This window comes from Callithrix jacchus, chromosome 12, assembly GCF_049354715.1.
Source record: "Callithrix jacchus isolate 240 chromosome 12, calJac240_pri, whole genome shotgun sequence".
In the NCBI taxonomy this organism is placed as follows: domain Eukaryota; kingdom Metazoa; phylum Chordata; class Mammalia; order Primates; family Cebidae; genus Callithrix; species Callithrix jacchus.
In genome coordinates, this window is record NC_133513.1 from 29,379,177 (window position 1) to 29,392,073 (window position 12,897).

Genomic DNA, 12,897 nt, shown 5'->3' on the forward strand with positions numbered 1-12,897 from the left:
ACAATTATATGAAAATACAATTATTATTATTTTTATTTTTATTTTTGCATATTGACCTGTATCTTGCATCTTTGCAGTTTTCATTAATTAGTTTGTTTTTTTCTTTTTCTTTTTCTTTCAGATGGAGTCTCGCTCTGTCACCCAAGCTGGAGTGCAGTGGTGTGATCTTGGCAACCTCAACACCCCAGGTTCAAGCTATTCTCCTGCCTCAGCCTCCCAGTAACTGGGATGATAGGCACACGCCACCACACCTAGCGAGTTTTTGTATTTTTTTAGTAGAGACAGGCTTTTACTGTTTTGGCCAGGCTGGTCTTGAACTCCTGACCTCTGATGATCCACCCACCTTGGCCTCCCAAAGTGTTAGGATTACAGGCATGAGCCATCTTCCCCATCCTTGGCTTTTTTTTTTGAGATGGAGTTCCTCTTTATCATCCAGGCTGGAGTACAGTGGTGAGATCTCGGCTTACTGCAGCCTCGACCTCCCAGGCTCAAGTGATCCACTCTCTTCAGCTTCCCAAATAGCGGAGACCACAGGCATGCACCATCATGCCCAGCTGATTTTGTTTGTTTTTTGAAGAGACGGGGGTCTCACCATGTTGCCCAGAATGGTCTCAAACTCCAGGGTTCAAGTGATCCTCCCATCTCGGCCTCCCAAAGTGTTAGGATTACACAGTGTGAGACACCGTTTTCTTATTGTGATAAAACACATAACATGAGATGCAACGTCTTAGCAAGCGTTTTTGTTTTTGTTTTTTGATGGAGACTCACTCTGTTGCCCAGGCTGGAGTGCAGTGACAAGATCTTGGCTCACTGTAGCCTCTGCCTCCCAGGTTCCAGCAATTCTCCTGCCTCAGCCTCCCAGGTAGCTGGGATTACAGGCATGCACCACCATGCCCAGCTAATTTTTGTATTTTTAGTAGACAAGGGTTTTCACCATGTTGACCAGGCTGGTCTCAAGCTCTTGACCTCAGGTGATCCACCCACCTTAGCCTCCCAAAGTGCTGGGATTACAGATTACAGGGGTGAGCCACTGCACCTCGAATTCCCAGCCAGCTTTTTGTTGTTGTTGTTGTTTAGGGTTTTTTGAGACAAAGTTTTGATCTTGTTGCACAGGCTTGAGTCCAATGGTTCGATCTCCACTCACAGCAGTCTCCTGCCTCACCCTCCCAGGTAACTGGGATTATAGGCACCTGCCACCATGCCAGGCTAATTTTCATATTTTTAGTAGAGATGGGGTTTTGCCTTGTTGGCCAAGCTGGTCTTGAACTCCTGACATCGCGTGATCCACCCGGCTTGGCCTCCCAAAGTGCTGGGATTACAGATGTGAGCCACTGCGCCCAGCATAATGTTTGTGTTTTAATAGAGATAAGGTTTTACCATGTTAGCCAGGCTGGTCTTGAACTCCTGACCTCATGTAATCCTGCCTCAGCCTCCCAAAGTGCTGGGATTACAAGCGTAAGCCACAGCACCCGGCCGCTTCTGCGTATTTATCCAAAAGAATTGAAATCAGAATGTCAAAGAGATATCTGTATTCCCATGTTCATTTCAGTATTATTTATAATAATCAAGATGTGTACACCACCTAAATGTCCATCAACAGACGAATTGATAAAGAAAATGTGGCACAGACATAAAATGGAATATTATTCAGCTGTATAAAGAGATAATCTTATCACATGCCACAACACAAATGAATTCTGAAGACTGATACAGTTTCAAGGTGTGTCCCTGCTCAAATCTCTTGCAGAAATTCAATCCCCTGGCCAGGTGCAGTTACTCACATCTGTAATCCTAGCACTTTGGGAGGCCAAGGCAGGTGGATTGCCTGAGCTCAGGAGTTCGAGACCAGCCTGGGCAACACAGTGAAACCCCGTCTCTACTAAAAAAAAAAATACAAAAATTAGCTGGGCATGGTGGCGTGTGCCTATAATCCCAGCTACTACACAGCTGGGATTACAGGCATCAGCCACCACTCCCAGATTGTGGTGGTTGCAGTGAGCCAAGATCACACCACTGGGCGACAGAGTGAGATGACGTGCGAAAGAAAAAAAACCTAATTAATGAAAATGGCAGAGTTGCAAGATATAGGTCAATATGCAAACAAAAAAATCAGTTGTATTTCCATATAATTGTAATGGACAGGCTGGGCGCGGTGGCTCATGCCTGTATTCCCAGCACTTTGGGAGGCTGAGGTGGGCGAATCACCTGAGGTCGGGAGTTCAAGAACAGCCTGACCAACATGGTGAAATGCCGCCTCTACTAAAAATACAAAAATTAGCTGGGCATGGTGGTGGGCGCCTGTAATCCCAGCTACTTGGAAGGTTGAGGCAGGAGAATCCCTTGAACCTTGGAGGGAGAGGCTGCAGTGAGCCAAGACCTCACCATTGCACTCCAGCCTGGGCGATAGAGCAAGAATCCATCTCAAAAAATAAAAGAAGACATTACTTGTGCAGATAGTAAGGGTACATAAGTCCTCAGTAAGGGTTTCCTTTTAATAAAAAACAGCCACAAATTATTTTCCTTTCTAACAAAGACCAGCCTATAAAACTGAGCTTCAGACATAGATGCTGGCAATTGTGCCAATCATGTTCAAAATGGCTCCATCTTCCCTTCTCTTTGTCAGCCATGTGCACAGTAAGGAGCAGACAAGATGGCTTAGGCCAAGGGGAAAGTTCATTTGCATAATAAAATTATGGTGAGGTAGCCTTCCCTGTGTGCTATGTAATATCATACTTGATCAAGCCAATCCGTGAGCCCTATGTAAATCAGGCACCGCCTCCTCAAACCTGACTATAAAAGCTGGTACATCCCCCCCACCAGTGGTCTCTCCTCTCAGAAGTCCCCTCTCTCTTACTAAAGAGAGAGCTGGTTTCCTTTCTCTTTCTCTTTCTCTTGCCTACTAAACCTCCACTCCTAAACTCCACGTGTGTGTCCGTGTCCTAAATTTTCCTGGTATGAGACAACAAATCTCAAGTATTTACCCCAGACAACATAGCTGCTTCAGAGGTTTCTGGAGGGTGCAGTGATCAGGGAGGGCATGGAAATTCCACACCACCCCCCCATGCTTCGCCCTGCACATCTCTTCATCCGTATCCTTTGAAATATTATTTGTCGGCCGGGTGTGGTGGCTCACGCCTGTAATCCCAGCACTTTGGGAGGCTGAGATGGGTGGATCACGAGGTCAAGAGATCGAGACCATCCTGGTCTACTAAAAATACAAAGAATTAGCTGGGCATGGTGGTGTGTGCCTGTAGTCCCAGCTACTCAGGAGGCTGAGGCAGGAGAATTGCCTGAACCCAGGAGATGGAGGTTGAGGTGAGCCGAGATTGTGCCATTGCACTCCAGCCTGGGTAACAAGAGCAAAACTCCGTTAAAAAAAAAAAAAAAAGTGTCTGTTCATATCCTTTGCCCAGTTTTGAATGGGCTTGTTTGTTTTTTTCCTGTAAATCTTTTTGAGTTCTTTGTAAATTCTGGATATCAGCCCTTTGTCAGATGGGTAAATTGCAAAAATTTTTTCCCATTCTGTTGGTTGCCGATTCACTCTAGTGACTGTTTCTTTTGCCGTGCAAAAGTTGTGGAGGGGAGTATTAAACACTGGGGTCTACTGGGGGGAAAAGGGGAGGGCCAGCGGGAGGGGGAGGTGGGGAGGGATAGCCTGGGGAGAAATGCCAAATGTGGGTGAAGGGGAGAAAGGAAGCAAAACACACTGCCATGTGTGTACCTATGCAACTGTCTTGCATGTTCTGCACATGTACCCCCAAACTTAAAATGCAATAAAAAATTTTAAAAAAAAAGAAAAGAAAAGAAATACTATTTGTTTATTTATTTTTGAGCTATGGTCTTGCTTTGTCTCTAAGGCTGGAGTGCGATGGAGCAATCATGGCTCACTGCAGCCTCAGCCTCCCGGACTCAAGCGATTCTCCCACCTCAGCCTCCCAAGTAGCTGGGACTACAGGTATGTGCCCAACACCTGGCTACGCAACGTCCTTTATAATCAACAATTAAATGTAAGCTTTACTGAGGCCTGTGAGCTGCTCCAGCAAATTAATAACAACCAAAAAGGGAACCGGGGAAACCCCGACTTGAAGCCGGTGCGTCTGAAGTTCTGGAGGCCTAGACTTGCAACCGTTGTGTGTAGGGGTGCAGTATTGTGGTACTGAACCCTCAATTTGTGGGATCTAATGCTATCTTCAGATAGATAGTGTTGGAATTGAATCAGAGGACACCAGTTCAGAATTGTCCATTGCAGAATTGGTTGCTTGCTTGGTATTGGTGGGAGATCCCCCAACATTTGGTCACAGAAGACTTCTGTAGTGATTGTTATGGTGGTGTGACAGCAGAGCAAAAGGTTTGTGTTTTTTCTTTTTCTTTCCTTTTTTTTTTTTTTTTGAGACAGAGTCTCGCTCTGTTGCCAGGCTGGAGTGCAGTGGTGGTCTCAGCTCACTGCAACCTCTGCCTCCCAGTTTCAAGTGATTCCCCTGCCTCAGCCTCCTGGGTATCTAGGATTACAAGCATGTGCCACCATGCTGACTAACTTTTTGTATTTTAGTAGAGATGGGGTTTTATCATGTTGGTCAGGCTGGTCTTGACTTCCTAACCTTGTGATCTGCCCACCTCGGCCTCCCAAAGTGCTGGGATTACAGGTGTGAGCCACCGCACCTGGCCAAGTTTGTGCTTTTTCTTTTTTTATTATTTATTATTTTATTTTCATTTTTATACTGACTAGCCACAGGAGTTTTTTTTTTTTTTTTCTTCAGAGGCTTTGATTTGCATTTCCCTGGCCACTAAAGTTCTGACTTTTTAGTAGGTTTCTTAAGATATACAGGATATTGTATATTTTCTTTTTTTGTTTTTGTTTTGTTTGCAACAGTCTCACTCTGTCACCCAGGCTGGAGTGCAGTGGTACAATCTTGGCTCACTACAACCTCCGCCTCCCAGATTCAAGTGATTCTCCTGCCTCGGCCTCCGAGTAGCTGGGATTGCAGGTGTGCTCCACCATGCCTGACTAATTTTTGTGTTTTTAATAGAGACAGGGTTTCACAATGTTGGCCAGGCTGGTCTTGAACTCCTGACCTCAAGTGATCTGCCCACCTCAGCCTCCCAAGTACTGGGATTACAGGCATCAGCCACCACACCCAGCCTTGTTTCTTGTATATTTTCTGTATACAAGATCATGTCATCTGCAAATACAGGAAGTTTCACTTCTTTCTTTCCTATCTAGATGCCTTTTATTTCACTTTCTTGCTTAATTTTTCTGACTAGAATCTCCAGTACAATATAGAATATAAGTGGGAAGAGCAGACTTCCTTGTCTTATTCTGATCTCTCAGGAATTTTCACCATTAAGTATGATGTTAGCTGTGGGTTTTTCACAGATGCTCTTTATCATGTAGAGGAAGTTCTCTTCTACTTCTAGTTTGTTCCATGGTTTTTATTATGAAAGAATGTTGAATTTTGTCAAAAGTTTTTTCTGCATTTATTGAGATGATTAATTGCTTTTTTCCATTTATTCTAATACTACGATGTATTAAGTTAATTCATTTTCAGATATTGAACCAACTTTGCATTCCTGGGATCATTCTCACTTGATCATGGTGTACTGTCCTTTTCATGCACTGCTGGATTCTGTTTGTTAGTATTTGAAGATTTTTGTCTCTATATTAATAAAAAAACACTAATCTCGGCCAGGCGTGGTGGCTCACGTCTGTAATCCCAGCACTTTGGGAGGCCAAGGTGGGTGGATCACGAGGTCAAGAGATCGAGACCATCCTGGTCAACATGGTGAAACCCCGTCTCTACTAAAAATATAAAAAATTACCTGGGCATGGTGGCGCGTGCCTGTAATCCCAGCTACTCGGGAGGCTGAGGCAGGAGAATTGCCTGAACCCAGGAGGTGGAGCGGAGGTTGCAGTGAGCCGAGATCGCGCCATTGCACTCCAGCCTGGGTAACAAGAGCAAAACTCCATCTCAAAAAAAAAAACAAAAACAAAAACACTAATCGATAGTTTTCTTTCTTTTTTATTGCATTTTAGGTTTTGGGGTACAGTTTTCTTTCTTATGTTATCTTTGTCTGGCTTTGGCATCAGGGAAATACTGGCTTCATAAAGAGTTGGGATATGTTGCCTCCTCTTCTACTTTTTGAAAGAGTTTATGAAGAACTGGTATTAAATTTTCTCTAAATGTTCAGTTAAATACACCAGTGGCTGGGTGTGGTGGCTCATGCCTGTAATTTCAGCACTTTGAGAGGCCCAGGTGGGCAGATCACCTGAGGTCAGGAGTTTGAGACCAGACATGCCAACATGGTGACTCTACTAAAAATGCAAAAATTAGCTGAGTGTGGTGGCAGACACCTGTGATCCCAGCTGCCTGGGAGCCTGAGGCAGGAGAACCACTTGATCCTTGGAGGCAGAGGCTGCAGTGAGCCAAGATCACGCCACTGCACTCCAGCCTGGGCAACAGAGCAAGTCTCTGTCTCCAAAAAAAAAAAAAAGTGTCCCGGCATGGTGGCTCACAGCTGTAATCCCAGCACGTTGGGAGGCCCAGGAGGGTGGATCATGAGGTCAAGAAATCAAGACCATCCTGGCCAACATGGTGAAACCCTGTCTCTACTAAAAATACAAAAAAATTATCTGGGTGTGGTGGTGTGAACCTGTAGTCCCTGCTACTCCAGAGGCTGAGGCAGGAGAATCGTTTGAACCCAGGAGGCGGGGGTTGCAGTGAGCTGAGATCATGCTACTGCACTCCAGCCTAGTGATAGAGCAAGACTCCATATCAAAAAATAAAATAAAAAATAAAGGTATATGTGGGCTCTGTTCCTTTTATCTTATGCTGTATGTTCCTATCTTTCAGTGATGCAAAATAAAAGAACAAAAAAGGGAGAAAAAGATATAAGGGCTCTCTTACTGTCAACGTACAGTATTGCCCTTCTAAAATATAAATTGGGCTGGGCACAGGGGCTCATGCCTGTAATCCCAGTGCTTTGGAGACCGAGGTGGGCAGATCACTTGAGGTTAGGAGTTTGAGATCAGCCTGGCCAACATGGTGAAACCCTGTCTTTACTAAAAATACAAAAATTAGCTGGGCATGGTGATGCACACCTGTAATCCCAGCTACTCAGGAGGCTGAGGAAGGAGAATCACTTGAACCTGGGAGGCGGAGGCTGTAGCCAACGGAGATCAAGCCACTGCACTCCAGCCTGGGTAACAGAGCAAGACTATGACTAAAAAAAAAAAAAAAAACAGGCGTGGTAGCTCACACCTGCAATTCCAACACTTTGGGAGGCTGAGGCAGGTGGACCACCTGAAGTTAGGCGTTCAAGACCAGCCTGGCCAACATGGTAAGACCCTGTCTCTACTAAAAATACAAGAATTAGCTGGGCCTGGGGGCGTGTGCCTCCTACTATCCAAGCTACTCAGAAGACTGAGGTAGGAGAATCACTTGAACCCAGGAGGTGGAGGTTGCAGTGATCCGAGATCATGCCACTGCACTCCATCCTGGGCAACAGAGCGAGACTCTGTCTCAAAAAAAAAAAAGAGTGATTAAGTTTGAACTGACAAGTTATTCGTTTTCTCTGCTTCTTCTCACTGATCTCCTTTCCACTAATTAGTGCCCAGATAAGCTCTATTCTCAATCTGTCGTGCAGCCTAGTGGCCTGCATTGCTCAGCCCTTGATCACGTTTTTCTTTCCCTTCCTAACCACCCTATGAGGCTCAACCATCAGGTGCAATCCTGACATCCCAAACTTCTATTTTTTCACCTGTTAAGTGGTGCAATCAATGACATCACTCACACCAACTGCAGATCAGGGAACAGTACAAATTATCACATCCTGTCTATATTTGTAAATGTCTTCGTCAACATTCAAATGTGCAAATGTTTTTACTGCAAGGCTCTGAAGCTGAGTAACATGATAAAATGCTCTCATTTCTTCTAGCAGAAAATCCAGTCTTCTCATCCCAGCCCTCAGGGCTTCTTTGCCATCTGCTGCTCCAATTGTTCTCCACACAACTCCTATTTTTTTTTTTATTGATACATAATATATTCCAGACTGAGTGCAGTGGCTCACACCTGTAATCCCAGCACTTTGAGAGGCTGAGGCGGGTGGATCAGCTAAGGTCAGGAGTTCAACACCAGCTTGACCAACATGGTGAAACCCCATTTCTACTAAAAATACAAAAATTAGCAGGGTGTGGTGGCAGGTGCCTGTAATCCCAGCTACTTGGAAGGCTGAGGCAAGAGAATCACCTTGAACCCAGGAGGCAAAGGTTGCAGTGAGCCAGGATCTCACCACTGCATTCCAGCCTGGGTAACAAGAGCAAAACTCCACCTCAATCAATCAATCAATCAATGGCATCAGGTTAAAGATAGTAAATACACGCTTTTAGTCTTGCCCCAACCATAGGACGACGGCAGTAAGAGAATCTAATGCCACACACCCACCAGAAGGGTAAGAATGGGAAAGAAGACAATAGGAACAGCAGCGTTTAAGCCAGGTAGTAATCGATGGACTCGTAACCGATTTACTAGAACCGAGGAAGTGGAATCTTGAGCTGGCATTGGAAAAAAATGAGAAATCGCCAGATTTTCTTTGCAGAAGCCACCAAAGACATAGAAATTGGCACCTTTTTCCATCAACATCCGGCGGGGGGAAAAAAAAGAAATTGGTACCTTCAGGCAGGAATTGGAGGAGGGCTCTGAAGGGACTGTAGTCAAGCCAAGAGGAAAGTCCTGGGGACACTGACATCCGGAGCTCCCTGCAGCCACCAGCAGGATCACCCTCCAGCACAGGGTGGAGGGCTTTTTTTTTTTTTGAGATTGGGTCTCACTCTGTCACTCAGGCTGCAGGGCAGTGGCACAATCACAGATCACTGACACCTCAAACTCCCAGGCTCAATCATCCTTCCACCTCAGCCTTCCTAGTACCTGGGACTACAGACATGCTCCACCATGCCTTTTTTTTTTTTTTAGATAGAGTCTCAATCTGTCGTCCTGGCTGGAGTGCAGTGGTGCGATGTCAGCTCACTACAACCTCCGCCTCCTGGGTTCAAGCAATTCTCCTGCCTCAGCCTCCTGAGTAGCTGGGATTACAGGTGCATGCCACCATCCCCAGCTAATTTCTGTATTTTTAGTAGAGACAGGGTTTCACCACGTTGATCCAGCTGGTCTCGAACTCCTGACCTCATGATCTGCCTGCTTCAGCCTCCCAATGTTCTGGGATTACAGGTGTGAGCCACCGTGCCCAGCTTTATTTTTTTTTATTTTTTGTAGAGATGAGGTCTCGTTAAGTTACTTAGGCTGGTCTTGAACTCCTGGACTCAAGAGATCCACCTGTCTTGGCCTCCCAAAGTGCTGGAATTACAGGCATGAGCCACTGTGCCCCCAGCCTGGGGAACTTTTAAAAGGCTTTTGGCTGGGTGAGGTGGCTCATGTCTGTAATCTCAGCTGAGATTGGGAGGCTGAGGCGGGAGGATCACAAGGTCAGGAGTTCAAGACCATCCTGACCAACATGGTGAAACCCTGTCTCTACTAAAAATACAAAAATTAGCCAGGCGTGGTGGCATGCACCTGTAATCCCAGCTACTCAGGAGGCTGAGGCAGGAGAATCACTTGAACTCAGGATGTGGAGCTGAGATTGCACCACTGCACCCCAGCCTGGGTGACAGAGCAAGACTCCATCTCAAAAAAAAAAAAGGCTTTCAATACCTCCAGCTTTCTTATGCACAGACACCCAAGATTCGCCATATGTTTGAGGAAAGCATCCAATACAGAAGACAGAGGGCCTGGCGTGGTGGCTCTCACCTGTAATCCCAGCACTTTGGGAGACCAAGTGGGTCATGAGGTCAGGAGTTTAAGACCAGCCTGGCCAAATGGTGAAACCCTGTCTCTACTAAAAATACAAAAATTAGCCTGGCATGTGGTGGCAGGCACCTGTGGTCCCAGCTACTCAGGAGACTGAGGCAGGAGAACCACTTGAACCCAGGAGGTGGAGGCTGCAGGGAGCCGAGATAGCGCCATTGCACGCCAGCCTGGGCAACAGAGTAAGACTGTGTCTCAAAATAATAATAATAATAATAATGACAGAGGCCGAAAGGATGACTCAATCCACAAATTGTGGTACCCACATACAGTGGAATATTATTCAGGCTTTAAAAAAAAAAAGGAAATTCTGATACATGCTACAACATGGATGAACTTTGAGGACATTATGCTTGTGAAATAAGCCTGTCCCCAAAAGACAAATACTGCATGATTCCACTTATGTGAGGTACCTGGAGTCAGAGCCATAGAGACAGATAGTAGAGTGGTGGTTGCCAGAAGCTGAGGGGAGGGGAGAGAGGGGAGTTGTTTTTGTTGTTTGAGACGGAGTGTTGCTTTTGTTGCCCAGGCTGGAGTACAATGGTGTGATTGATCTCAGTTCACTGCAACCTCCGCCTCCCGGGTTCAAGTGATTCTCCTGCCTCAGCCTCCCAAATAGCTGGAATTACAGGCATGCGCCACCACACCTGACTAATTTTATTTTTTAGTGGAGATGGGGTTTCTGCATGTTAGGCTGGTCTCCAACTCCCGACCTCAGGTGATCCACCCACCTCCGTCTCCGCTGGGATTACAGGTGTGAGCCACTGTGCCCAGCCAGGAGTTATTTAACGAGTTCAGCGTTTCTGTTTTGCAAGATGAAGAATTCTGGAGATCGGTTGCACAGCAGTGTGAATGGACTCAGCACCACTGAACTGAATACGAAAACACGGTTAAGATTGTATATTTATGCTGTGCGTGTTCTACCACAACCACAATTAACATTTTTTTTAATTTTAATTTTAATTTTTATAAAGACGGGGTTTCACCATGTTGGTCAGGCTGGTCTTGAACTCCCGACCTCAAGTGATCCGCCCGCCTTGGCCTCCAAAGTACTGGGATTACAGGCGTGAGCCACCATGCCCGGCCAACATTTTTTTTTTTTTTTTTTTGAGATGATGCTTCACTCTGTCACCCAGGCTGGAGTGCAGTGGCGAAGGCTCACAGCAACCTCTGCCTCCCGGGTTCAAGCGATTCTCCTGCTTCAGCCTTCCAGGTAGCTCTGATTACAGGCACCCACTGCCATGCCCAGCTACTTTTTGTATTTTTAGTAGAGACAGGGGCCAGGCTGGTCTTGAACTCCTGAACGCAGGTGATCCATCTGCCTCAGCCTCCCAAAGTGCTGGGATTACAGGCATGAGCCACTGCACCCAGCTCACAATTAATTTTTTTTTGTATTTTTTGTAGAGACAGGATTGTAGCCACCAGGCCCAGCCCTAAGTAAATTGGAATATAATACCTAGACAATGACAATGAGTGCATTCTTTCTGTTGTTATTGTTGTTGTTGAGATGGAGTCTCGCTCTGTCACCCAGGCTGGAGTGCAGTGGCACGATGTTGGCTCACTGCAAGCTCCGCCTCCCTGGTTCAAGCGATTCTCCTGCTTCAGCCTCCCTAGTAGCTGGGACTACAGGCGCCCACACCACACCAGGGTAATTTTTGTATTTTTAGTAGAGATGGGTTTTCACCATATTGGCGAGGCTGGTCTCCAACTCCTGACTTCAGGTGATCCACCTGCCTCAGCCTCCCAAAGTGCTGAGATTACACGTATGAGCTACTGCACCCAGCCTACAATAAGTGCATTCTTCTTTTTTTTTTTTTGAGATGGAGTTTCACTCTTGTTCCCAGGCTAGAGTTCAATGGCGCAATCTTGGCTCACTATAGCCTCCCCCTCCCAGGTTCAAGCGATTCTCCTGCCTCAGCCTCCCAAGCAACTGGGATTATAGGCATGCACCATCATGCCCAGTCAATTTTTGCATTTTTTTAAGTAGAGATGGGGTTCACCATGTTAGCCAGGCTGGTCTTGAACTCCCAGCCTCAGGTGATCCGCCCACCTCGGCCTCCCAAAGTGCTGGGATTACAGGCATGAGCCACCGCACCTGGCCAAGTGCATTCTTACAAAGTCCAAAACAGTCAGAACTAAGCCTGTTTAGAAATGTATACATGGTGCACCTGGACATGGTGGCTCATGCCAGTAATCCCAGTAGGTTGGGAGGCTAAGGCAGGAGGATCACTTGAGCTCAGGAGTTCAAGACCAGCCTGGGCAACATAGCAAGACCCTGTTTCTACAAAATAAATTAAAAATTAATTGGGTGTGGTGGCATGCATGTGTAGTCCCAGCTACTCTGGAGGCTGAGGTGGGAGGATTGCTTGGTGCCCAGGAGGCTGAGGCTGCAATCAACTATGATTGTACCACTGCGCTCCAGCCTCGGGTACAGAGCAAGAACCTATCTCAAAACAAAATACAATAAAACCGATAGAAAATGGAATGTGTTTGAATGTGCTTGAATTGACAGCTCAAGGTAAAATTCAGGATTGAACTAGTGTTACATACCAAGCAAACACAGTAACTAAAATGCAATGTAATTAACTCAGTGGGGAGGAGGGGAAAGAGGGGATAACAGTGCAGGGAAGAGTGATTGTGTTAAGTGCACGGTTCAGCCGTGAACAGTGTCTACATAGCTATAGGATACAGCCTCTGAATGTCTCAGAACCGAGGCACAGTGACGTGGAAGAATGAAGACAGGAAGTACACACATGCATATGTAGGAATAGCGATGTGGGCTGTAGGGAGGAGGTGGAAGAATTGTAAAGCCTCATTCTTCAAAATGATAACAGGTAGTGCCTAAAACCGAGAAATCAGCTGGGCGTGGTGGCTCACACCTGTAATCCCAGCACATTGGGAGTCCAAGGAGGGCAGATCACAAGGTCAGGAGTTCGATACCAGCCTGACCAACCTAGTGAAACCCTGTCTCTACTAAAAATACAAAAATCAGCCAGGTGTGGTGGAGGGTGCCTGCAATCCCAGCTACTTAGGAGGCTAAAGC